Raw genomic sequence first — 27,576 nt, forward strand, 5'->3', positions numbered from 1 at the left:
CTATACTTCAGTACGGTTTGTACACTTCCGAGTACTTTAAAATTTCACAACATGATATATTTGTGTTAACCTAGATATATTAATTTGACTAAGTAATTACTTGGCTAATTACCTAGGTTAATCTGATTGTGGTTTTAAGGGGTCTAAAAACTTTCAAGTGGTATCAGAGCGAGTTGCTCTTTTGGACAGAACCAAGGCCTTGTATGGTCCTCGGACTCAAGCCTATGGGGAAACCAACTACTTAGAAGAAAAACTACAAGTTTTGGACAGAACTAAGGCCTTGTATGGTCCTCGGACTCAAGCCTGGGGGAAACCAATTACTTAGAAGAAAAACTACAAATTTTGGACAGAACCAAGGCCTTGTATGGTCCTCGGACTCAATCCTACGGGGAAACCAACTACTTATAAGAAAAACTACAAGTTTTGGACAGAACTAAGGCCTCGTATGGTCCTCGGACTCAAGCCTATGGGGAAACCAACTACTTATCAGAAAAACTACAAGTTTTGGACAGATACAAGGCCTTGTATGGTCCTCGGACTCAAGCCTATGGGGAAACCAACTACTTATCAGAAAAACTACAAGTTTTGGACATAACCAAGGCCTTGTATGGTCCTCAGACTCAAGCTTATGGGGAAACCAACTGCTTAGAAGAAAAACTACAAGTTTTGAACTGAACCAAGGCCTTGCATGGTCCTCAGACTCAAGCCTATGGGGAAACCAACTACTTAGAAGAAAAACTACAAGTTTTGGACAGAACCAAGGCCTTGTATGGTCCTTGGACTCAAGCCTATGGGGAAACCAACTACTTAGAAGAAAAACTACAAATTTTGGATAGAACCAAGGCCTTGTATGGTCCTCGGACTCAAGCCTATGGGGAAACCAACTACTTAGAAGAAAAACTACAAGTTTTGGACAGAACCAAGGCCATGTATGGTTCTCGGACTCAAGCCTATGTGGAAACCAACTACTTAGAAGAAAAACTACTAGTTTTGGACAGAACCAAGGCCTTGTATGGTCCTCGGACTCAAGCCTATGGGGAAACCAACTACTTATAAGAAAAACTACAAGTTTTGGACAGAACCAAGGCCTTGTATTGTCCTCGGACTCAAGCCTATGGGGAAACCAACTAAGAAGAAAATCTACAAGTTTTGGACAGAACCAAGTCCTTGTATGGTCCTCGGACTCAAGCCTCTGGGGAATCCAACTACTTAGAAGAGACAATACGAGGTTTGGACACAATCTGGACGTTATATGGCCCTTAGGATCTTCCCCGGAGAAGAGTTACCCATTGATAGTTGGATTAATCCTTAGACTGAATGGAATCCCCAATCTACCCTCGGATCCTCAATACCAAGGGAACTGATGCGACAGTTATAGGGTTAGATGTTATCAAAGACATGGTCAAAGTCCCTCACTGCTCGGCAACCCTCTCGGATGGATTATTTTGAGTTTATCGTTCTCGGACTGTCGCCTCGCATGCATTACGAAGCACTCAGCCGTTATCTCGGTTAGTTTCATGAATTTAATCTACAGGGAATTATCATTATTATACTTGATAATGTCGATAAGTTCAAATTGGTAGGATTCTGTTTCAAGGTTTTTCCTGCTCTAAGCACCATTAAAGGAAAATATACATGTAATATCCCATTCACAAAGTAGTTGTTGCAGAAAAGAAAAGTATTTAAGAGGAAGCAAATCCATTTCTTATTAAGACAAAGAAACAGTACAGCGTACAATGAAAGAGCTTAAATAAGCTCATATTGAAACTAACTACATAAGCGAAAAGAAAAGATACAAGGGGGTGAAGAAAAAGCCAAAGAAAAGGTGCAGAGAAGAGGGGTGCTGCCGTTCCAAAATATTGTCTAAGGAAACCATTCCTCAATACTTTTACATGCCTATAACTCAGGCATCAAAAGAGCCCAACTTGGGGCTTGCACCGTTGAAGAAAAGGTGCAAAGAGCCCCATTTCGGGCTAGCACCATTGAAGAAAAGGTGCAGGGAGCCCAACTTGAGGCTTGCACCGTTGAAGAAAAGGTGCAAGGAGCCGGAAGTTGATGAGCCTCCACGTAACCACGCCTGTGATAGAGCAGACGGCGCTGATGGCGGAAAACCTTACTTCTGACGCACCAAGAATCTGATGCGACCAGTACCTGCTTCGGATTTTGATTGAGAGAGGGAGGAATACCATTTCCCCCTTGTCAAAACGGAATATTGTCTTGAATCTGTGCCTTACCTGCCCAGACCACACCACCTTGAGTCTCGGAAGGACCCGGCGCCTCTGTGGCGGGTGTAGTTCCTTTACCCCTGCCCGTGTCTCAAACATATTGCACTAAGGGTGGATAGCATTGGATATGGAGACTGTGATTATAGCTGAAGGATTATGATTTTGAAGAGGGCCGAAGGGTTTGTATGTAAGGAGAATAACCTCCTATCCTACTTATATAAAGGGTAAGGTGGTGGCATTTAATTTGTGCAGCTTTCCAAGGAATGCTACGGACAAGGCAGATTTGGCTCAATTTCCAACATCATCTGCAACCGTAAGATTTAAAGATCCTCGTGAAGGCGCGCCTCGAGTGCTGAAACGTCTAAGGACTCCGCGTGAGTGAAAAATAAAGGAATGGCTCTTAATTTGGCACGTCACCCATGTAAATGGAAAAACACAAATATTGGTAGAGTACAGAATTTGAGCGAGCCATGATGTGGGCCCAACATCATCAAAACCCTCCTCCCCAACTAAAAAGTCGAGCAGCAGGATTTTGAGGGGCTATTGTGGGGCCAGAGAATTCATGGCCTAGGCCCACTCTACACTAGGGCCCAAGGCCTAAGCCGAGGAGAGCTATTGCTGAGGAGGCATAATGAAATCCCAAAAGGGGCATAAGGATATTGTCGAGGACGACCTCATGCTCAGCACCGCACAAAACGCCTGAAGAAAGGGGCAAACTCAGTATAAGGGCAGGACAAGAGAGAAAGCTGCCAAAATCATAATACAGAACCCTGTATCTGACAAGCCCATACTCTAAACCATGCCATTTAACTTTTCCAACAACCCCCAACCACTCTAGGTATGGGTTGATAGGATAGGTCTGCACTCCAGAAAGTAAAATTTACACGTGGACCCTAAAGGGGGAAAGGAAGACTAGTATAAAAGGGAAAGAAAGTGCAGGGGAAAAGGATCCCACGGAGAGAGGGAAAAATCCTACAAAGGGGAGAAAAGGGAAGGGCACAATACTCCTCGGACAGCGTCCAAGGACTTAAAATCCTGCAACCCGCACTGATGGAAGGCTTCACTAGTCAAGCCAAGTCCACCCATAGAGAAACTTCCATAGAAACCCCGATCAAACCGCTAACCTGTGACTAAGGTCCTACCTTTCAAGCCCACTCTCTACAAATCATATTGTTAGGGCCCTTTACTTACGAGCCCAACGCCATTCTTGGGCAGTTAAATAATCGTGTCCCTACAAAAAGAATGAATTTTTGAGAAATCAAATTTCCTCTCAAGATGAGAAGATGAAAAGCTTGGAACAAGAGTTAGTTTAATCTAAAGCTAAAATTGAAAGTTTGACTAGTACTAAGCCTATTGTTGATAACAGAAGTGTTTCTGTTTCTCTTAAGCGTAAAACTGAGAAAGTTTATATCCCTTGAAAGTTCAAAAGCGTGTACAAAACACCTTTGAACGTTTAGGCCCCCAAAATACAACTTAACCAATTCAAGCAATATGTCAAACAACTAGTGTGCGGAAACTTAACACATGCTATAATATGAAATTGGTTATAAACTATCTAAGCCATAACAGAATAAAATCCACAGCAGATAAATATAAGGCAAAGATAGAGAGGAAGGAAGATGCAAACACAAAGACAACACGCTATGTGTTATCGAGGAGGAAACCGAAGTACTCGGCGAAAAACCTCTCCGCCGCCCTCCAAGCGGTAATCAATCCACTAGAAAATACAGTTGGGATACAAGGACAGCAATAGACCCTCCAAGCCTAATCTACCCAGTGCACCTAAGCCCTCCAAGCTTCTTGCTCCAACGAGGTTGCGCCGAACCTTTTTCTTTTCTAGCTTCCCGGATTCCGCTACTAGACCATAGCATCAACCAATGAAGATTGGTTCCTTCCTAACTGCTTCCCAGAAATCCAAACAATTGTCTCACAGTGATGATGATGGTGAGAACCAGGTTTGGTATAATGCCTCTCAAGGATTTTACAATGGAGAGGAAGAGAGTAGGGGAATTTGAAGAGACTCTAAGGTAGAGATTGTGGGTGAAACAATCTTGTTTTTCTTTAGGGTTTCTCTCTCAAAATTCTCTCTGGAAGCTCTCTTTCAATCGTGGGTTAAAGGGGTATTTATACTGGAGTGGGAGAGGAATGTGAAACGTCAGGTTTTACAAAACAGGGGTGGCTCGCGGCTTGACCTCGCGGCTTGACCAAGTCGTGAGATCCAGTCGCGAGTTAACCGTATGGCCAGTTGTCCTGTTTTGTCCTGTAGTGCTCCAGGTAGCATGACTGTTCATCTTCCAGCATGCTTGGCACGTGTGCTGCTTCTGGCGGCTTGAAGCCGCGAGTCCACCCGCGAGTCCCAGCCGCGAGTCTCTATTTTCTTGCACACTCTTGAGCAAACTTCACTCTATCTCACTCACTACCCTTACAACAAACCCACCTAAATACAGGGTTACTAAATGCTGAATTACAAGCAAATTTGGCACGGAATAAAGCCAATTAGATGGTTGAATAAATTCAACCTTACAATCTCCCCCTTTGGCTATTCCGTGACAAAACCCTAAAATAGACTCTAGACTTAACATGTGAGTTGGGAACAGTTGAACAAAATTCACTCACACCTAACTCTAGAAGCTGTGAAGCACTTGAATCATATGAACATAATACTCCTGAAACACAACAATACACCATGATCATTGTAAGCAGAAAATTATAAATGCATATGAAACAGGCAATATGTGATCAAGCAAAGATGGAGTTAATAAACAAACCATGGCTTGATCAACCAAGTGAACACCACAAGGTAGTGATCACAGTGCTCATTCACACTTAGAATGAACACAAGGACATACAAGTTAACAAGCACAAGGCAAGACACTTGTATGCTCAACACTCAACCAATGCATAACACACAAGGCATATGCATCTAGGAACAATCCTACAAGGGCACAAGAGTGACAGTACTTAAACCAAAATGCAGAACATTTAGATTAAAGTACTGATTTCAACATAGCATAAAGGCTGCACTAAGCAAGATACATACCATAAAGCCTACAAACTATGCATAAAACATTAACCCTAAAAGCTTACAAAAGCACATGGGTACAAACAAAAACATCCTGAATAACATCATCAAAATATATTAAAGTTTTTAAACCAAGAGTATATGAAATGAGTTAGAAACAGCTATACACCAAAACACAGTGTATCAAAACCATAAAAACATTAAAAGTACCCAACAAACATAAACCTAAAACCATAAGTTTAGAGGATAAGACTAAAAACAAAAGTATGACAAAAGTATGTGTGTACTCCCCCTATCACTATGCACACTTCCCTTTGAACTTTTCTCCCCCTTACTGAATGCTCTCCCCCTTTTTGTCACAAATAGCTAAAGACTCTCGTCCAACTTTCGTTGAATCTCATCTAGCTGATTCTCCATAGTCTCGAGACGCATTTGGACATGGTTGTTTGTGGAGTAGAGAAGTGCCACAAGCTCATCAACGCGTTTCTAAATATGCTCAAGTACACTGCCGACTCTATCAGTATGAGGAGCAGTCTGTGCTTGCGAAATACTAGCCGGTGAAGCTTCAGGAACAGCACGTGATGTAGATGTGGTATGTGCAGGTGTCTTTGAGTCAGGGGCAGATGGAGTAACCGGAGAGATGTGAGCACTTCTTGGTGATTTAGAGGAGTGACTTCTGCTAGCTTGAAGAGTGAACAAGGAAATGGGACGTTGACGAGTCAACATTTTACCATCTGCAGGAGGAATAATGCCTGCACGAAGAATGAGCTTCATGACGAGACTGCAAAATGGAATAATTCCTCGAGCTGCAGATCGACACGCGGTCTTCCTCAAGGTGTAGTAGATGTGAGCACATATATCAATGGGGGCTCCTGTAATGAGGTCACAAAGAAATAGAGCTCTCCCAAGATTGATGAATGTAGTGTTGGACAGTGGGTAGAGATTGGTGAACATGATCAACTTCAGTGTGGTCAGCTCAGCTGCAAACTTAGCGGTGCTGATGGATGTTCCTGCACTGGATACTTCATGATCGTGTCCTAGGATTTGTAAAATTTCTCCAACTTCTGGATTTCGTTCGTCATAAGGAGTTAAATTCACATTCTGAGGTCTGGTGATGCTGAGAAGATCTGCAATGGAGTCTGGGGTAACACTAAACTCTGTTCCTCTGACCCAGAAAATGAGTTGAGGTCCAAGATCAGTTGCATTGGAGAAGCATTCTTTGACCAGCTCATCCATTGGATCATCAAAGTTCCCGAACAAGTTTGCCCAATCTCGTTTCTCAAAGATTCGAGGGATGAAAGTGGTCCCTAAAGTGTTGAACTCTACCACCCGTTCCACTATAGTGGTTGACTTGTCAAACACATTTCAGTAGGCGTGTGAGTTAAGCGGAAGTCTGAACCTATCCACATTGGGATCTTGAGAAGCCTGAGATGATAGACGAGTCCTTTTAGCAACTGGTGTTGCTGGTTCATCAGCAACAATGTCTTTACCCCTGGAAGATCGACGAGACATCTGCAAGAGAACAAGCCAACAGCAAAGAACCAAACAACAATACCCCACAAGATGATTGTCACCAAGGTTCAGTGTAAACAATATTTCAATATATAATCACAAACTGAAGATAGTGTAGACCCAACCAAAACTTCCAACAATACACAGAAGCACAAACTAACACGTGCAGCAAAAATGGTGAAAGTGCACCAAGACATAGATAGACAGCACAACTGACAAAACTGTCATTGAGACAGGTTAACATGACCATGATATGCAATCAGATACAACATTTGAACATTTAGAGCAGATAACATAATTCACTCCATCAGAGACATGAACAAGGGGAAAATATTTCAACATGAAGAAACCAAACATCCACACTGGAGAACGTGGTTGAGAGACATACATTATGTTATCATAAAAACTCAGTAACCAAAACCAAACACCAACATCAATACTTAAGCAAGTGAAATGAGTAAGTCAAATAGACACCAAACCCATTTAAGAAAAGATTTTCAGACTCAATAATAGGCAAAAATCAGAACAATGAAAAGCACATTGTGACTGCTCAGCATGAAAACAGGAGAGAACAATATCAAACAAGACACTCCATACCCATTACACAAAGAGAGAAGTATTTCGAACATACTAGCAGTCCAAACAGTAACAAAAATATGCAGGAAAAGAAAATGAGATTGAGAAAGCAAAACCCATACCGTTTCTTGATGATTTGGATAAGAAATGAAGCACCAATGAGGTTTGAAAATGGATTCACGTAGTATTTGGAAAGAGAGATATTTTAGAGAGAAGATGAACAGTTACTAAAGTTCGAGGGAAAACTGAAAAGAGTTTAAAAACTGCTCCTGTATCTGCCAAACACGCGATTTTCGCGACTTGATTAAGTCACCACACAGTCGCCAGTTCAAGCCGCCAAAGCACACAAGAACAAAATTTTGAAAAAATTTTCTAAGTGTTTTTTGCGACTGGAAGGTCTACCCGCGAGTGAGTCGCGAGATGAGCCGCGAAAATCTCTGAGTGAACCTCACGACTGGACCTTCCACTCGCGAACAAGTCGCCAAAAATGACCAGCGAGGATGCGACTGAGGCTCGCGACTTGACATACCCGCGACTGAGCCGCCAAAACAGGGCAAAACTGTATTTTTGAAATTTTCAGATTTTTTCAAACAAAATACTTTCCAAAAACACCTAAAACACTCAAAAATCTTTTTGTGCTTGAATTAACAAAGATTGAGCATGTGAAAACATATTTCATCAAGTACAATCACACAAATGAATATGGCATTTATTGAACATAAACTTGTGTGTTGTGTGTGGATATCAACAATGAGATAGTCCTTCGTCTAATGTGAAGTTTCAATGATCAATTCAACCAAGGCATACACAATTAGCACTAGATCATGTGACCAATCTCAATTATAGAAATATGTATATATGACCTCCCACACAACTTGATAACAAAACTTGGAGCTTTACATTTTACTCCACTTTTAGTCATAACATTTGATCTTTTTGAGGCAATCACCTCTCATTGTGAGAGTGATATTTGACATTTCACTTTAGTGATCAAGCCTTTGGCTTTTTGAATAAACAAACACTTTAATATAAGGTCGCTTACCCTTTTTCCTAATCAAATACTAGAATGTGCGACAGGCTTTTACAGCTCAATATCTCTTTTCATTTGGAGATTTACATTTGGTGAACTCTTTTTAGCAAAACAAAAAACATAAAAAATGGGAAGATATATAGACACAAGTCTATGCATGTCTCAAGATCAACATGAACCATTCACTAATCATTCATGACAAGTTTGAAGATCTATTTACAACAGTCACATAGATTTCAAGATTTTTCCCACAGTGATATGAGTGCATGAAAACAAGCAATGCTCGAAAATGCACAAAGCCATTAGCACAAAGGTACAAGGCAAAACAAGTTTTGAGACAAAACTCAACAAAGTCAATCAAGCTTTTTGATTTTCTAATTTTTATGTGATTTTTGGATTTTTGACACAAGAAACAAAAAGATTGATAAAACAAAATTAAGAAATATTCACAAGAAGACAAGCAAACAACCAACATCAAAAACAGCAAGCAAACCAAACAAACATTGTCACAAAGCATAGGAAATATTAATGCATGGACATGTTGTAATGCTTATGCATGAGTACCCTTTTTCACCCACACGTCACTTGCGTTTGGGGTGATTTCCTTAGAGGATTGGGTACGGGAGTTAGGGCTTTCAAACCTTCGTGAGAAACTTTCCAAGCAGTTGGTGAATGCACCGATCATCTTCATCACGTTCATCATTCCTGGATCTCTATTTTGATCTCTAGATTGATCACCTGCCCAAATTCTCCTATCATTTCTGGGTCCTCCTGACCTTTGAGGAGTTGCACTGTTCTTTGCTCTCAGCTTTTGGCAATTTGGTCGAGTATGCCCTTGAAGTCCGCAATAATGGCACACATAGGTTCCTCTAGGATCTCTTTGTGGTCGTGGACGTGACTTGGCACGAGATTCAGACCTGCCCACAAACTGATTACGGGAATTCAGCATCCGTTGGTTCACCACATTCTTCTTCTCCTCCACCTCGAGCTTCTCACCAGTAAGGTCAGCTACAACTGGATCTTTGGCCTTTACAAACTTCACTTCTTTAGTGACATTTCCAGATGAACTACTTCCTCCGGTACATCCCAGTCCAAATTTGTCTGAAAAGCTCTTTTGAGATGATATAACATCATCTAGCTTCTTGGTGGTGACCCTCTCTATTTTAGCATTCGCTTGCACAACCTCATTCTCAAGAAATCTCACTTTTGTGTAAGTTTCGGACAACTCACCATTCAGTGTTTCTATCTCACATTTGGCCTCTCTATATCGAATTAGGAGACTTTTGTAGTCCTCCTCAGCCTTCTTCATTTTTCTCACAGCAGCCTTGGCCACCCTTGTGTACTCACCCGATTTCTCCAAGAGTGAGTTGTAATTCTCTTGAAGATTTGCTGTGCTTTCTTCTTCTTCAGCTTCTGATTCTTCAACAATTCCTAGTGATTCATCATCACTATGTTCTCCAAGGTCTTGTACAAGCAGATTCAACTCATCCGAAGACTCAACATGAGCAATAGTCATAAAAGCTGAATAGTTCCCTTCTCCATCACAGCTCTCTTCAGATTCTGAGTCAGATGAATCTGAGTCACTCAAGGTCGTGGCATACACCTTGCCTTTCGATTTCAAATAATTCGGACATTCCTTCTTAAAGTGTCCATGCCCGTTACATTCAAAACAAGTGACACCTTGTGTGGGTTGGGATTCTTTTCCATCTTTCTTTTTGAAATCCCTCTTCTCCCTTCCAGAACTTTGGAATTTTCTTTTATCATCAAATTTGCCATTATTTTTGAATTTCAAAAACTTTCTGAAATTTTTGACAAGGTAGGCTACATCTTTGTCAACCACATCTTCTCTCGATGAGTCTTGATCTTCCACCTTCTCATTAATGGTCTTTAGAGCAAGAGATTTACTCTTCCGTTGATTGGGCAGCGACATCTCATAAGTCTGCAGAGAACCAACCAGCTCCTGTACTTTGATGTCATCAAGGTCCTTGCTCTCTTCAATTGCTGTCACTTTAGCACGAAAACTTTCCGGCAATGATCGAAGGATCTTCCTTACAATCTTTGAGTCCTCCGTTTTCTCCCCCAAGTTGAACTTACTGACAACCACTTCACTTAGCTTCCCATAGAAAGAGTCAAAAGACTCATCCTCACTCATTTTGAGCTCCTCAAACCGAGTGGTCAGCATTTGTAACTTGGTGTCTTTCACTTTCTTCGTGCCTTCATAAGTTGTTTCCAGAATCTCCCATGCTTCTTTGGCAATGGTAATGTGAGAAATCCTGTGAAATTCATCTGGAGACACACTACAGAAAATAGCATTGAGTGCTTTACTGTTAGCATTAGATGCAGCAAATGCTGCCTTATCTCATGTGGATTTGGCTGCCTCAAGTTTGGTCCAACCAATCTCAACAGCATCCCAAACGGATTCATCAATAGAACATAGAAAAGCTCTCATACGAACCTTCCAAAAAGCATAATTACTACCATCAAAATATGGAGGTGCATTTAGGGATTGAGACCTATCCATCTCAAAAGGGAGTCAAGGATCACACAATGGTAATGAAACCAACAGCAGTGTACCTGCTCTGATACCAATTGAAAGTTCAAAAACGTGTACAAAACACCTTTGAACGTTTAGACCCCCAAAATACAACTTAACCAATTCAAGCAATATGTCAAACAACTAGTGTGCGGAAACTTAACACATGCTATAATATGAAATTGGTTATAAACTATCTAAGCCATAACAGAATAAAATCCACAGCAGATAAATATAAGGCAAAGATAGAGAGGAAGGAAGATGCAAACACAAAGACAACACGCGATGTGTTATCGAAGAGGAAACCGAAGTCTTCGGCGAAAAACCTCTCCGCCGCCCTCCAAGCGGTAATCAATCCACTAGAAAATACAGTTGGGATACAAGGACAGCAATAGACCCTCCAAGCCTAATCTACCCAGTGCACCTAAGCCCTCCAAGCTTCTTGCTCCAACGAGGTTGCGCCGAACCTTTTTCTTTTCTAGCTTCCCGGATTCCGCTACTAGACCATAGCATCAACCAATGAAGATTGGTTCCTTTCTAACTGCTTCCCAGAAATCCAAACGACTGTCTCACAGTGATGATGATGGTGAGAACCAGGTTTGGTATAATGCCTCTCAAGGATTTTACAATGGAGAGGAAGAGAGTAGGGGAATTTGAAGAGACTCTAAGGTAGAGATTGTGGGTGAAACAATCTTGTTTTTCTTTAGGGTTTCTCTCTCAAAATTCTCTCTGGAAGCTCTCTTTCAATCGTGGATTAAAGGGGTATTTATACTGGAGTGGGAGAGGAATGTGAAACGTCAGGTTTTACAAAACAGGGGTGGCTCGCGGCTTGACCTCGCGGCTTGACCAAGTCGCGAGATCCAGTCGCGAGTTAACCGTATGGCCAGTTGTCCTGTTTTGTCCTGTAGTGCTCCAGGTAGCATGACTGTTCATCTTCCAGCATACTTGGCACGTGTGCTGCTTCTGGCGGCTTGAAGCCGCGAGTCCACCCGCGAGTCCCAGCCGCGAGTCTCTATTTTCTTGCACACTCTTGAGTAAACTTCACTCTATCTCACTCACTACCCTTACAACAAACCCACCTAAATACAGGGTTACTAAATGCTAAATTACAAGCAAATTTGGCACAGAATAAAGCCAATTAGATGGTTGAATAAATTCAACCTTACATCCCTCATTTCAAGAGATGATAAAAAAAAAGGCTTATTTTGCTAGGTTAGACAAAGGTAAAAGTTATGATGGTGATGCTAAAGTTTCTAAACCTAAGTCTAAACCTACTGTTCGAGAGCATAATAAATCTGTTTTTGTGCCTACTTGTCACCTTTGTGGTGTTGTTGGTCATATTAGACCAAATTGTTCTTTGTTGAGGCAAAAACCAAAATCTAAGACTAGATTTGTTGTTAGGAATATTGATGTTCCTAAATTTGTTCCTGTTTGCCACTTTTGTGGTGTCTCCGGTCACATTTATCCTAATTGTCATAAATTAAAATTCAGGCATTCTGTGTTTCAGTCTAGGATATGTGATGATATTTCTCCTACCATAAGTCCATATAAATTGTTTCATATTTTTTTGAAAAATTTGAGCTTGTTGGCTTGTGAAAGGAATTTGCAGGATTTCAGTCTCTCTCAAAAGATTGGTGTAATCCCTCAAATACACTCTGCTTCTCATGAATTTTCACCTACAAAGCCGAAGACTCGTACTATATGGGTGAGGAAAGATTTGCTAAGGTGAGTGTTGTTTACTTGTCCTTGATTTAATTCTTTCGATTGTTTGTGGACATGTTTTGTTTCTGTTTTTGGTTGTTGTTTTTTAGGTTGTTTTTTATTAAAAAAAAATCCAAAAAAATTGAAAATTTTCAAAAAGACAAAAATATTTTATTTTGTGTCTTGTTTTATTTTTTTTGAGGATTACATAAGTTATAATATCTCTCTCTTGATTTAGAACATGCTTGACATTGTGGAGAAACTTGAATAGTATGTGTTATAAGTGCTAAGCTATTTTTGATTTTGTATGAGTATGTACTAGTTTGTACATGTACTTAAGGGTTAATTAAGAAATTGATATTTTTTGTTTATGTACCCTTTATAGCTTAGTTAAGCACTATCATGCATTGCATTTGCATTGTTCATTTAGCATAATGTGTGCTTTTTGTTTTCAGTCATAATTTTTTTTACCAAAAAGTTTTTTATGTTTTGTATTTCACATCTTGGATTTATAATCAAGGATTGGCCACATTATCTTTACATAACATGTTTATGTACCTTATTTAGCTTGGATGAGCTTCTTTTATTGCACTTTATTAGTTTGAGCTTTGTAGTACATGTTGTGTGGGAGATGCTTATAGTTTTTGATCACTTTGTCTAGATCTTGAAGTCACATGTCTTTGACTGTCGGACTTAAACCTTTTGAGAAAGGCATAAATAACCATCTCACCACTGTTTACTAGCCAATCATGAACACCTTAGTGCATATCGTAAGATTTTGTGCTCGAGAAAGTGTAGCACATGCACAGAAAGAACATAAGTTGTAGCCTCGGTTTAAATGTTAAAATTGATGTGTACATTATTGGACTTAATGTTAAATCAATCAAATAAAATTGGTGTATACATTATTCTGGCTATTTTAATAAGTTTCTAGTCAAATAAAATTGGTGTGTACATTATGAGGCAAATCAAGAAACTTACATGATTGCAAGCTTGTTTTCTAGGAGATGTGGGAGTTATATGATGTAACTCTTTTGGTGATAGTCTCTTTCAAATTTATGTGATGAATTTTGTAGAAATTGTGCTTGATTTCTATTTACATATCACCTCACATGTATCTCAAGCTTTTACTAGTTACACACACTACAAAAGTTACTATTTGCTAAACTTGGTACATTATATTGTGTGTGATCTTGTTGTGGTCATCCAAGATTAAAATTTCCTTGATTTTGATGCAAAATGTGCTTAATGTTTGAGTTTTTGAGGACAAATTGATTGAAAATCTTGTTTTTGGAAGATCTGGGTTAAATTCAAAGGTTTTTGAAAAACTTTTCATCTCATACTCATACATTTTATTCGTAAAACATTGTGCTTTGAGGAGTTTCTGCATTAAAATGCTCTGTTTTTTCAAAAAATTGATTTTTCCAAATTTTCAATCAATCGAATCTGTTGCTCGACTGATCAAAATTGCGATAAAAATTTCTGATTTGAATCTGCCTGACTCGATTAGCATTCGATTGATGCTCGATCAATCGAAATTGAAAATTTTCAGTTTTTAAGTATTTGACCAAATTTTTTCATGCATCATTTATGTTTAGGATTCACATGTATTGCATTGATTTTTTGTATCCATCTTGCAGTTTTGCAGTCATATCTCTCATTGTTTTCACACATAACATGCATAGACTTTGTTAAATTGGATACTCAACTTGATTTAAAAATTGATTGATTAATTTTTGAGTTATGTACTTTTTAGTATATGCTATTTTTATGTGTGAACTGTAGAAAATATTTTTCTTAAGAGATATGATGGATAATCAATGTGCAAATATTTTCTCTACTCATGTAACTGTTTATGGATCACATAGTGTCAAGTTTGGATATATTGAAAGAGAGAATATTTTTCTTCAAGCATTTTTTTTTTAGTTTGTTTTGTGTCTTTTTATTTATCCCCACCTCCTAAATTTTCCTCTAAACTATTTTTCCCAAAACTTGTTTTGTTTTTCCTATTTTTATAGGGGGAGAAGCTTGTCTTTAATCTTTGTTGTTCATAGGGGGAGTTGTTGCTCTTCATAGGGGGAGTTGCCTCTATTTTTTATAGAGTTGAACTATTTTTTGTTCCCTTGGTTCTCTTTTTTCTCTCATGTTTACCGTCACTCTACTCTTTGTTTGAGTTGTCTTTGTCAATACATGACAAAAAGGGGGAGAAATAAATGAAATGTGGGAATCTTGTTTATTTTGTTTAGGGGGAGTTGAATTTGTTTTTGAAATGGGGAGAATATAAAAACTTTTTGATGTATCTAACTTAGGGGGAGAGTTAGAATTTATTTTTTTTATATTCTGTTTCATGTTATTGTTTATATATCTTTCTATCCACACATGCGATGATGTGTTTGTTGAGTGTTTCAAGAAAGACAGGTACATTTTGATCAAGACCTTCTACCTCTTCTTGCAACTTCTAGGTTAGGAGTCTTAGATTGGGATTTGTGATGTATTTTGGCATTTTATTGTATATGGGCATTATGTTGTATGTGTGTTTTGTCACGGATTGCCAAAGGGGGAGATTGTTCGGTTTTGAGTTTGTAATGTTGGCAAACCATGACAAAACATGACAAAAACTAAGTCTCATTAGTTTAGAATGGTCTACATTGAAGCCCAAGACAAAAAACTCAAGTTCGGGATAAAAACAAATGAGTTACAAGCTGTTTGGTTCGATTGATATTCGATTGATGCTAGTGATTTTCGATAGATTGAAAATCGCATATCAGCAAAATCAGCAAACGTAAAAAGGCCATAACTTATCCATTTGAAGCTCAAATCGCAAGCCGTTTTTTCCAGTATTTAAAGGAAATTATAAGCTAACCCTAGGTGGGGTTTTTGAGAGTTTTTTAGAGAGATTAGAGTGCATCTTGTGCCTCTTTTGTAGATCTAGGGTTTTGTACCCAAAAGCTCTCTTATGTCTTCTACTGGTGTTATTACTTGAGAATCTCAAGATCCGGTGTTGTAGAAGTTGCTGCCTTCTCTAGTCATCAAAGGTGTTGATGATCTAAACCTTCAAGGGTGGTCTTGGAGTCACAAACAAGAGAGTTTGTGTTACTAAACCTTTGAGTGGGATCTCAAAGTCACAAACGTGGGTGTTTGTGTTTTGCAAAGTCCAAAGAAAGAAGGAGTTTGTGGTCTCATTGCTTGCATGTGGTCATGTCAATAAGTTTCTACTGGTGGGTAGCAATAGGATGTTAGTGGTCTAAGTCCTATTGTAAAACTTCGATTCTTTCTAGTGGATTTGCTTTTTACCTTGAGGATAGCTAGGTTAAATCCTCCCCAAGTTTTTTACCTGTTTGGTTTTCCTGGGTTATCATATCGTTGTGTTTTTTATTTTCCGTTGCTATACATTGATATGATATATTTGTGTTAACGTAGATTTATTAATTTCACTAAGTAATCACTTGGCTAATTACCTAGGTTAATCTGATTGTGGTTTTAAGGGGTCTAAAAACTTTCAAAAATAAAGTGTAGAGACTTTAACCAAAGTGAGTTCCTGAGCAATTCATCTTTTTTTAGAGGGTTATTTTCTTTTGATCTCATTTTTCATTTGGAAGCGCATAACTTTGTTGTTGCCTAGTCTCATTATTCTTTGATTTGGTCAAATGCTAAGAATTCATCAATTTTATGCCACACATGAATATGTCAAAGCCATGGATTTTGAAGAACTATCCCAATCCTTAAGAGATGATTTTAGGCCATTTTCGTTTATTTTGAGCCTTTATTATTTTCTTTTTTGATACATTACCGCTGGTCACACATTTGATTCTAGAGCCTATTATTTTTGCTATTCTTTCTTAAACCCTTTCCTAAAGTGTTCCTAGAATGAATGCAATCAAATTATCATATTGTGGTAAATTGGTGGTGAAATAGTTGGAAGAACAGGAGGACTCACTCAAAAAAAAAAAAAAAAAAAAAAAGGAGTCATAAATAGAAAATGAAAAATGTTGAAAAAGAAAAGGAATGTGAAAGAGGAAGAAATAGAGAATGAATTTGTTGATGAAATTTTGAAGAAGAAAGAAAGCAAGAAAGAAAGAGGAAGTGTAATATTCAAGAAATTTGAGAGGATAAATCAAATGTCATATACTCAAAAGAAGTTGTTTCTCTAATTATTCATGGGAACACTTTTTATTTTTACCTATACCCTTTGTTCTTAATTCCTCCTCTTCAACTACATTATGTCCCAATGAAAGTCCTATTTGATCTTAAGGAAGGTATGTTTTGGATCTTGACATGACTAATCAATGTGTGTGGTGTAATATTCTTATTGTTTGGCATCCTTTCACCATTCTTCATCTTATTTATACATGAGATATTAGTCTTTGTTCTACATTATTCCAGTCACATATGTTTGAGAGTGTTACATCCTTTTTGGAGTTATTTTATTTGTTGAGTGTTAACACCTGTGAGATTTGAGTTAAAGTATATCTTTGGTAGTTGTCGGTGTTTTGACATTTGATTAACTATTTTTACTAAAGTAATAAAATTTTGTTATTTTGTGTCCTTGTTTCGAGTCGCTTAAATTGCTAGGGACTAGCAATGAGCTGGTTGAGGAGTGTGATAATAGCTTAATTTTGCATATTTATATCATTCTTAGAACGAATTATCATACTTATTTTGAGTTAATTCATGCATTTTATATTTGGTTTTGGAATAATGCTAAATAATCAATTTTTTGCTTAATTGAATTTTAATGCATGAATTTGTCTTTTAAAGGAGAATAGAATTAAATAAGTGGATTTGTACAAAGAAGAAAGCTAATGGACTTTACTTTTACTAGGGCCATAATGAAAGTCAAAGTAGGCCAACCTAACTAAATTTAAGTCCAATTGGAGCAAGGAATCAAAGGAATTTTGTACCAAATCCAAGTCCAATTAGGATTAGGATTCCAACTTGCGCACTAGTCAGTATTTTAGGCATAACTTTCAACTCAAATGTCCAATCTAGCTAGAACGTTAACTTAAAGGGCTACAACATTTTAGTTTACCAAAAATCTAATTTTTAAAGTTAAGTGGGCTAAAACCGTCAATTAATTGAAGCCAAAAACCTGGGATTTTCTCCAAACAGGAATTCAACTTGTAATAGGATTTCTTGACCTATTTAAAAGCTCTTTAGGGAAAAATTTAGAGGGGAACTGCTGTAGAACCTAATTTAGGTTTTTATAAAGTTTCTATATAGTTTTTAGAGTTTTATTTATGTTATGGCTTGCTAGAAGCTTTGCTTAGGCAAGGGGTGAAACCCAACTTTTTATTGGTATGTTCTTAATAATTATTTTATGGTTTTAATGCTTATGTTATGTTTTTGATTGATTTACTCTTCTAGAAAAGAGTTTAGTAGTGTATAATTCTTTAATTTATTGTAGACTCTGGGCATGTTAAATGCTTAATATTCCCTGTGAACTAATTCATTAGTTTTGTTTTGCCTAAAATCAATCAATTTCATGAAATTACCTTGGAAAATTAATTCTTGAGTTCTTATTGTTAAATCATCCGACTAAGATCATCCTTCGTATGAATTTTAGTTGAGTTATAAAATAAATATTATTAAGATTACTAATAGATGTGTTGTATATGTATCCCTAAACCTTAGTGCCTTAATATATTGTTATTTCCTCTCATTCAAAATAACTTTAACCAAACTATCAAAATTTCTCCTCAATATAACTTTATTGTTTTAGTTATTTTTGCTGCAACTTAAATAATGCTCCCAATTGCAGGATTATCACAAAGTAATAACTTGGTAAGTCCGAGGTCGAACCCATAGGGAAACGGGAATTGATTAGCAAACCACAAGAGAATGAAACTAAAATAATAAAGTTTAATTGAAGATATTTTGATGGTTTAGTAAAGGTAATTTTTAAATTGATAGAAAATAACAATATATTAAGGCGCTACGGTTTAGGAATCCACACACAACACATCTATTGGTAGTCTTAACAATATTTATTTTATAACTCAACTAAAATTCACATGAAGGATGATCTTAGTTTTAGGAATCCACACACAACACATCTATTGGTAGTCTTAACAATATTTATTTTATAACTCAACTAAAATTCACACAAAGGATGATCTTAGTTGGATGATTTTACAATAAAAACTCAAGAATTAATTGTCTAAGATAGTTTCATGAAATTGATTGATTTTAGGTATATCAAAACTACTAAATTAGTTCGCCAGGAATAATAAGCATTTAACGTGCTCAAAGTCTACAATAAATTAAAGAATTATACTGAACTAAACACTTTTCTAGATGAGTAAATCAATCCAAAAGCATAAAAACATAATCATTAAAACCTATTAATAATTATTAAGAACATACTAATAAACGATTGGGTTTTACCCCTTGCCTTAACAAGGCTTCTAGCAAGCCACAACAAAAACAAATCTATAAAAACTGTAGAGAAACTTTAAGAAAACATAAATTACTTTCTATGGCAATTCCCTTTTGAATTTTTCCCTAAAGAGCCTTTAAATAGGTCAAGGAATCCTATTACAAGTTGCATTCCCGTTTGGAGAAAATACCAGGTTTTTAGGCTTCATTTAACCAACGTTTTTGGCCTATTTAACTTCAGAATTCTGACTTTTGGTAGGAATCCTATTACAAGTTGAATTCCCGTTTGGAGAAAATCCCAGGTTTTTAGGCTTCATTTAACCGACGTTTTTGGCCTATTTAACATCATAATTCTGACTTTTGGTAAACTAAAAAGTTGCAGCCCCTTAAGTTAACGTTCCAGCCCAATTTAAATCATCTTGATTGAACATCTGAGCCAAATGTAATGCCCAAAATACTAACTGGTGTGCAAGCGGGATCCTAGTCCGAATTGGACTTGGATTTGGTGCAAATTTCCTTTGATTCCTTACTCCAATTAAACTCAAATTTAATTGGGTTGTCCATCTTTAACTTCATTATGGCTCTTATAAAAGTAAAGTCCATTAGCCTTCTTCTTTTCACAAATCCACTTATTTAACTCCACTATCTTACAAAAGACAAATTCATACATTAAAATATAATTATGCACAAAATTAATTATTCAACATTATTCCAAAACCAAATATAAAATGCATGAATTAACTCTAAATAAGTATGATAATGCTTTCTAATAATGATATAAATATGCAAAATTAATCTATTATCACACTCCTTAACCAACTCATTGCTAGTTCTTAGCAATTTAAGCGACTCGAAATAAGGACCCAAAAAAAAAAAATTATTACTTTAGTAGAAATAGATCAAAGGTCAAAACACTAACAACTATCTAAGATATTCCATATGCCATCAATACTCAGTGTGTGAATCGTTTAGCCAACACAAACACAACCTTAGTCTTAAGATAAAATATGGCTTGAATTTTTATCCAAAGTTATGCGTCAACTCATATCTCATAGGTGTTAACACTTAACAAATAAAATCACTCTGAAAAGGTTGTAACACTCTCAAACATATGTGTAGATACTGTATTTTTTTCCGCCCTCAATTTGCGTGCCGGACCTCGAAAATTTTAAAAATATTATTTTCTCTCCATGGGGCCACGAAAATATATAGATTGACGTGGCACAACCTGTTTGGGCATCAGAGCACTCAAAGTGTCTTTTTCAGTCAAAATGACCAAAATGCCCTTGGTCAACCCTAAGTTGACCAAAAGTCAAACAATGTCAAAATCCTCACAAAACAACATTTTTCATGGTTTTACATCAAACCTGAGCTACTCAAAGACTTTTGTCAACTTTGACCGAGTTTGACGAAGTTTGACCCAAGGTTAACTCTCGGCAGACCCTAGAAACCCTAATTTTGATCTAACCATCAAAACGGGCTTAGACCAATACCATTGTGAAGATTATCAAATTCTCTTTCCAATGACTATTCATAGGTTTAAATTAGTGTCAAAACGGTTGAGATATCTAGAAAGCTGTACAAAGCGCATCAGCACACTTCCTAAGGCCATAACTTTTGATCCAACAGTTGGATTTCCAATTTCTTTAGTTTTCTAAAAATTAGACATCCAGATATTTATAGGGACACTAAGATCAACCCAATCCAAGTTTGGGAAGGCTTTCAAATATGCGTCTGAATCTAGATCAGATAAAGCCAAAACTGCTAATGTCAGTAGGGGTGGCTGGCGGCCACTATAAGGCCACCGGAAATAAGTGGCAGCCTTACAATGGCCGCCGGAAGGCGAAGAGTTAGTTTTGGCTTATAAATACACCCAAACCCTTCATTTTGCAAAAAGAAAGAAGATTTTGGGCAGGTGGAGCATTTTCTGGGCATTTTTCTCTCTCTTTTCTCTATATTTCTCTTCCAAACACATCAAAACTCCTTGGGTTCTTCTCCTTAATCTTTCTCATCTTGGTTCCATACCTTGGATTTGAGGTTTAGGGGTGTGGATGTAGCTTTTTAGCTAAAATCCACACCCCTTTCATTACAAAGCTTCAATAAGCTTTTTTCTAGCTTTTCTTGCTTAAATAACATGTTTTATTGCTTTCCTAGCATGTCCATTAGCTTTTTACCATGATTTTTTTCTTTGAAATTTTTGGCCTAGCCATCTTGGGCTAGGATATGTCTAATTACCATGCTTATGTTTAGATCTACTTGTTTCTATGCTTGCTTCCATGCCTATGTTTAGATCTACATGTTTCCATGCTTGTTTCCATGTTTATGCTTAGATCTATGCTTTTATGTGCTCTTTGTCATGCTTATGCTTGGATCTATGTCTTTTTAGGCCCCATGTCTTGCCTATGTTTGGATCTACATGTTTGGTTGCTATGCCATGTGCTATTGTAGCCCTTTTGTCCTTAATATCTCTCTTTCATGCGTTTTGGCCCATATTGGTGGGTTGTAGATCTAGATCCCATGGTCTAGGCCTACATTAAAGGGTTTGGATCATTCCCCTATATGCATGTGTATGCTTGTTTGCTTCTATGCTATATGTCCATGTTTGCCTCTCCAGTTCTAGGCTTCGCCATGCTTAGCGTCCTTCGTGGGCTTGATATTGTGTGGTTACAACCAACCCATGTGTGGCTTTGTTTAGGTGTAACCATTTGTGAGATGCATCTCCGTGATGTCGATTTGCTCTATGCATACCTTTTCCTCACTCCGTGCGATGATATGCTTGCCTTGCTTGCTTGTAACCCCATTGGCTTTCTTTGTTTCTATGCATCTTTGCACGGTTGCTTACATGTTCATGAATGAGTCTTGCTTGCTTATGTCATCAAGCTTAGTTCCTACTATCTCGTGCGGATTCACACTCGTCTTTGATACACGAGACCCCGAGTCCCTTCAGGAACTTTGCTTGATGGCACGCGCGTGTTGTCCATACTCCAACACAATGGAACTATGGACACTCGATCCAAACCTACATTTGTCCTCCTAGGACACCACCTTTTGTTTGATAACATGTTTGCTTGCCCCTCCGTGTGTTTAGCATGTTTGTTTGCCCCCGTTTGGCCCTTTTTGTTAGTATGTTCTTTCCGTGCTTTCTATCTCTCTTTCTATCTTCTTTGCTTCTTTCTTTACTTGTCTGCTAGCTTGTTTCCTTGTTTGTTACATGTACAAGCATTAAGCAAAGGACACTTGGAGAGGCGCAAGCAAAAAGGGCAAAGATGTAACCATGAAGACATAAGCCCAAAAAGGGAAATTTTCAGTAGATTGGAGGCCTAGCCTCCCCGAGTGGTTATATCTTTCTACCCTCTCTTAGCCTCTTCTCTATAGCATTGTATTAAGCTTATCCTCTATGTACCATTCTTAGGTCGCTTTCCTAGGGTATGGCAATGTCTGATTTATCTTTCCTGCACCTTGTTGGGCCATACCCTAGGGATGTAGGCATGTATCTCTTATCTTTCCCATACCTTACTTTGGGCCATGTTCCTTGGGTGTGGCAATGTCTGATTTACTTTTCCTGTACCTTGCTCGGCCACACCCAAGGGACGTCAACATATGTCTGCTTTACTTTTCTGCTCTGTATGATAACATTATGCATGATGTATGTGTGTGTGTGTGTGTGTATATACATACATACATATATATATATATATATATATATGTGTGTGTGTGTGTGTGTGTGTGCCTGCACGTGTGTGGGTGATTGTGCACTTTGTATGACGGACTCTCATGGTTATGTGAGCAACCCTCGCTGACCACGAGCACTCTTGACCTTGTAGTGTGGGTATGTGCTCAAGGCATTTGCTATAGGTGCATATTCATGCTATGCTGTGTGCACAATCATCGCTGTGTGATTGTCCTGATACATGTCACTTAAGTGACATTGGTTTCCCTGTGTATGTGACATGCATCAACATGCTTGATGCTTTGAAGGGCTTTGGCTTGTCTCGGTACGAGCATGTTGATAAACGCCATATACACTAATGCAAAACCCTGTCGATGCGCCATAGCACACCAAACGCAAAACACTGCCAGATTTTCACCGTGAAAACGGGGCACCTCCATTGTTGTATTCTCACAACAAAAGATTGGTGAGAATAGTGTTTTGTGTGCTATGATGCACTTGAGGCAAAGCATTGTCGAATTTTCACCGTGGAAATTTGGCACCAAATCCTAAATGCACTAGGAAAACATCGATTGGGACCACACCCATTCCAAAACCAAACCTCAAAGCCCAACGCATTCAAAGCCCCAAAAGCTAATGCCAATGTCCTGTTTTCAATTGCCAATCTCCAAAAATTAAGGTTTTTCCAAAACAAAGGACTATCCTTGAACAGGCGTTGTGGGGTGCCTAACACCATCCCCACACATAACCAGACTTCCGAACTCAAGAATCAAGATTTTTTGCCCATCCATATTAGATTAGGAAAATCAACCTTTTTCTTAGCCTAGGATTAGTAATAAAATCAAATAGAGTTAGGTGACCAATCACACCTTAGAAAAACCCAATGATTGGTTATGACTTTACTTACCTTTGGTAATCCCTTAAAATTGACATAGATTCCAGTCAAACACCAAGGGTAAAACAACCCTCCTTCACACAAAAAAGAAAGCACCCGAGCTTGCTGATGGGCTTGCACGAGCGTCGTCGAGATGGGTGGTCGAAGGGTGCACCGCAAGGCGAGGCATCAACAATATGTGAGCGGAATAATGTAGAACAAAGACTAATATCTCACATATAAATAAGAAGAAGAACAATGAAGCAAAATAAAGGACATTTATATTCTCATGAAAGGATGCCAAACACTAAGAATATTACACCACAAACATTGATTAGTCATGTCAAGATCCAAACCATACCTTCCTTAGGATCAAATAGGACTTTCACTGGGACATAATGTAGGATAAATAGGAGGAATTAAGAACAAAGGGTATAGGTAAAAATAAAATGTGTTCCAAAGAATAATTAGAGAAACAACTTCTTTTGAGTATATGACATTTGATTTATCCTCTCTAGTTTCTTGAATATTGCACCTTCACTTTCTTTTCTTTTTTTTTTTCTTCAAAATTTCATCAACAAATTCATTCTCTATTTCTTCCTCTTTCACATTACTTTTTTTTTTTTTTAAAGATTATTCCTTTTCTGTTTATGACTCTTTTTTTTTTTTTCTTTGGAGTGAGTCCTCCTTTTCTTCCAACTATTTCACCACAAATTTACCATAAAAAGACAATTTGATTGCATTCATTCTTGGAACACATTAGGAAAGGGTTTGAGAAAGAATGACTAAAATAACAGGCTCAAATAGGTAACTAGCAATAATGTACCAAGAAAGAATTGGGATGGTTCTTCAAAATCCATGACTTTATCATATTCAAAGGGTTTGATGAATTCTTAGCATTCGACCAAATCAAAGAATAATGAGACTAAGCAACAAAAAATTTATGTGCTTCCAAATGAAAAATGAGATCAGAAGAAAATAGCCCTCTAAAAAAAATGAATGGCTCAAGAACTCACTTGGGTTAGAGCCTCTACATTTTATTTTTAAGATTTTCAAAGTCATCTCTATCTCTCAACCAAGAAATATTTTCATGTGGCTAAAGTGCATGTGTATAATATTTGAGTATGAAAAAATAGTGAAATTCTTTAGATAGAAGTAGCATCAAGAAATTTGACTTAAAACTCTTGCTAAAACAACACTAAAATAAAAATAAAAATAAAGACTAAAAACAAAAACAAAAATCACTAAAAATAACCCAAAAAATGAAAAATTAACATGAAATAAAAGCAAATGCTAATCATCTCACGCTCCTCCCCCCAACCTAAAACTTACATTGTCCTCAATGTTAACGAGGAAAAACAATAAAGAGTAGAGATTATGAAGAGTACCTTGAAGAGATGAATATAAATGAACAAAAAAAAAAAAAAAACTTTAACACCTACAAAGGGTTAGAAAAAAATAATAATAATAATAAAAAGAGAAGAAGAAAAAAAAATCACAATCTAAACTATGCCACAAACACTAATACTAATTGCATGGCAAGTATTGATAAATGGGATCCTCCAAACTAAAGAATTCCTCCTCTTGTGAAAAATTCTCAAGAAATGGCTTAAGACATTGTCCATTCACCTTAAATATGTTACCATTCTTAGGATTTTCAATTTCTATGGCACCATGGGGGAAAACATTTTTAACAATGAAAGGTTCAATCCATCTAGGTCTGAATTTTACGGAGAACAAATGTAACCTAGAATTATACAAAAGAACTTTTTGACATGGTTCAAAAGATTTCCTTAAAATACGTTTATCATGAAAACCTTCATTCTTTCTTTATAAATCCTAGAGTTCTCATATGCATCACGCCGAATTTCTTCCAACTCATTCAATTGCAATTTTCTCAATGAACTAGCCTTGTCTAAGTTAAAGTTAAACATTTTTATTGCCCAATATGATTTGTGTTCCAATTCCACATGCAAGTGACAAGCTTTACCATAAACAAGTCTATAGGGAGACATACCAAGAATATTTTTATAATCAGTGCAGTATGCCCAAAGAGCATCATTCAACCTTAAAGACCAATCTTTAAGATTTGGGTTAAATGTCATTTCCAAAATTTGTTTAGTCTCCCTAGATAGTTTGTCACTATCCTCTAAATAAATCCTATGAGTACAAGCCAATGGACTAAGTCCTTTTATGTTAGCCATGTTCCTTCCTATGACACCTTTATGTTTACTCAAAACATTTAATAACTTACATTCTTGCAAGCAGTCAAGTTCAGAAGATATACCATAGGAAAAGTCTCATCAGTTCCTAGAAAAGCATACCTAAGATCATTTAGCCAGGGCTTCAACTCCTATTTAGGTACTTGCTCACTAGATGGTAATAACTTCATCTCACAAGGTGGCAACTCCTCATATTAAAATTTCCAATTGCTCGCTTCCAATTCCTATGCAGATTCTAGGAGATAATGAATGTATGCAATTTTGAAATTCTCATCAAAATTAAAATCACATGAACTGACTAAACAAGCTTCTAATGTTTGGTCTTGAGCAATTGTTTCAATCAAGTTAACTTCATGCACATCATCTTCATCCCTAGTTTGCTTACAAGTATTAAAAATATTAAGCTCAAGGGTCATATTGCCAAAAGAAAATTTTAAGATTCCACTTCTACAATTTATCAATGCATTAGAAGTTGCAAGATATGGGCGTCCTAAAATCACAGATATTTAAGAATTAGCATTAGGAACAGGATGCATGTCCAAAATAATAAAGTCAACAAGAAAATAAAATTTGTCCACTTGAACCAAAACATCCTCAACAACACCCTCAGGAACAATCACAAATCCATTGGCAAGTTGCAAAATTATGGAAGTGGGTTTTAACTCACCTAGACCTAATTGCTCATACACTGAATATGGAAAAAGATTCACACTTGCCCCAAGATCAAGCAAAGCTTTCTCTATTTTAGAATTACCAATCACACATGAAATAGTGGGTCAACTTGGTTCTTTAAACTTTGGAGGTCAATTGTTTTGCATGATTGCACTAACTTGTTCAGTCAAAAATGCCTTCTTATGTACATTAAGCATACGCTTAATAGTACACAAATCTTTCAAAAATTTAGCATAGATAGAATTTGCAACCACATTATCATTCCTCCAACTAAAATTTGGGTGATTCCTCCACCCTGAATTGTATGTCCCTTAATTGGGGAAAGGGTGTGATTTTTTCATCATGTTCATAGCATTTGCTTGATCATGCAACACCTCTTTAAAAGCTGGAATTGTAGGGCAATCGTTTGTAGGGTGTTCCATGGTCTCACAAATTTTACAGACTTCATCAATTTTAGGCACAATATTGATTCCATTGAATTTCCTTAATTCGATGGCTTCAAGCTTCCTAGTTAGACTAGCCACCCTAGCACTAAGGTCATCATCTTCCCTAAGTTGGTACTTACTACCCCCAAAGGGGTTGGTGGATGCTCTAGGCCTATCTGAGGTATTAGTGGTATCCCAAGATTGGGCATTCTCAGCTAAAAGATCAAAATAATAAAAACCCTCATCAGGATATTTATTCAATAACTCTCCATTGCACATCATCTCTACAAATTGGCAAATATTTGGAGTTAAACTTTCATAGAAAAAACTAATTATATGCCAAGTTTATAGCCTTGATGTGGACAAGCATTAAGCAAATCTTTAAATCTTTCTCAACATTGATAAAATGTCTCTATATCTTTTTGTGAAAAATTCATTATTTGTCTTTTAAGTGCATTAGTCCTATGAATTGGACAAAATTTCTTTAAAAACTCAGTTTGCATCTCTTGCCAAGTACCAATTGACCTAGGTCTCAAAGAATTAAGCCAACTTTTTTCCTTGTCCTTAAGAGAAAAAGGAAATAACTTCAACCTAATCGTCTATTTATTACATGATTGGTCATGGAAGGTAGCACATACCTCCTCAAATTCCTCAGACTGTAGGTAAGGATTTTTAGAATCTAAGCCATGAAATTTAGGAAGAAATGAAATCATACCAAGCTTAAAATTAAATATTTGCA

This window comes from Quercus robur, chromosome 5, assembly GCF_932294415.1.
Source record: "Quercus robur chromosome 5, dhQueRobu3.1, whole genome shotgun sequence".
Lineage (NCBI taxonomy): Eukaryota > Viridiplantae > Streptophyta > Magnoliopsida > Fagales > Fagaceae > Quercus > Quercus robur.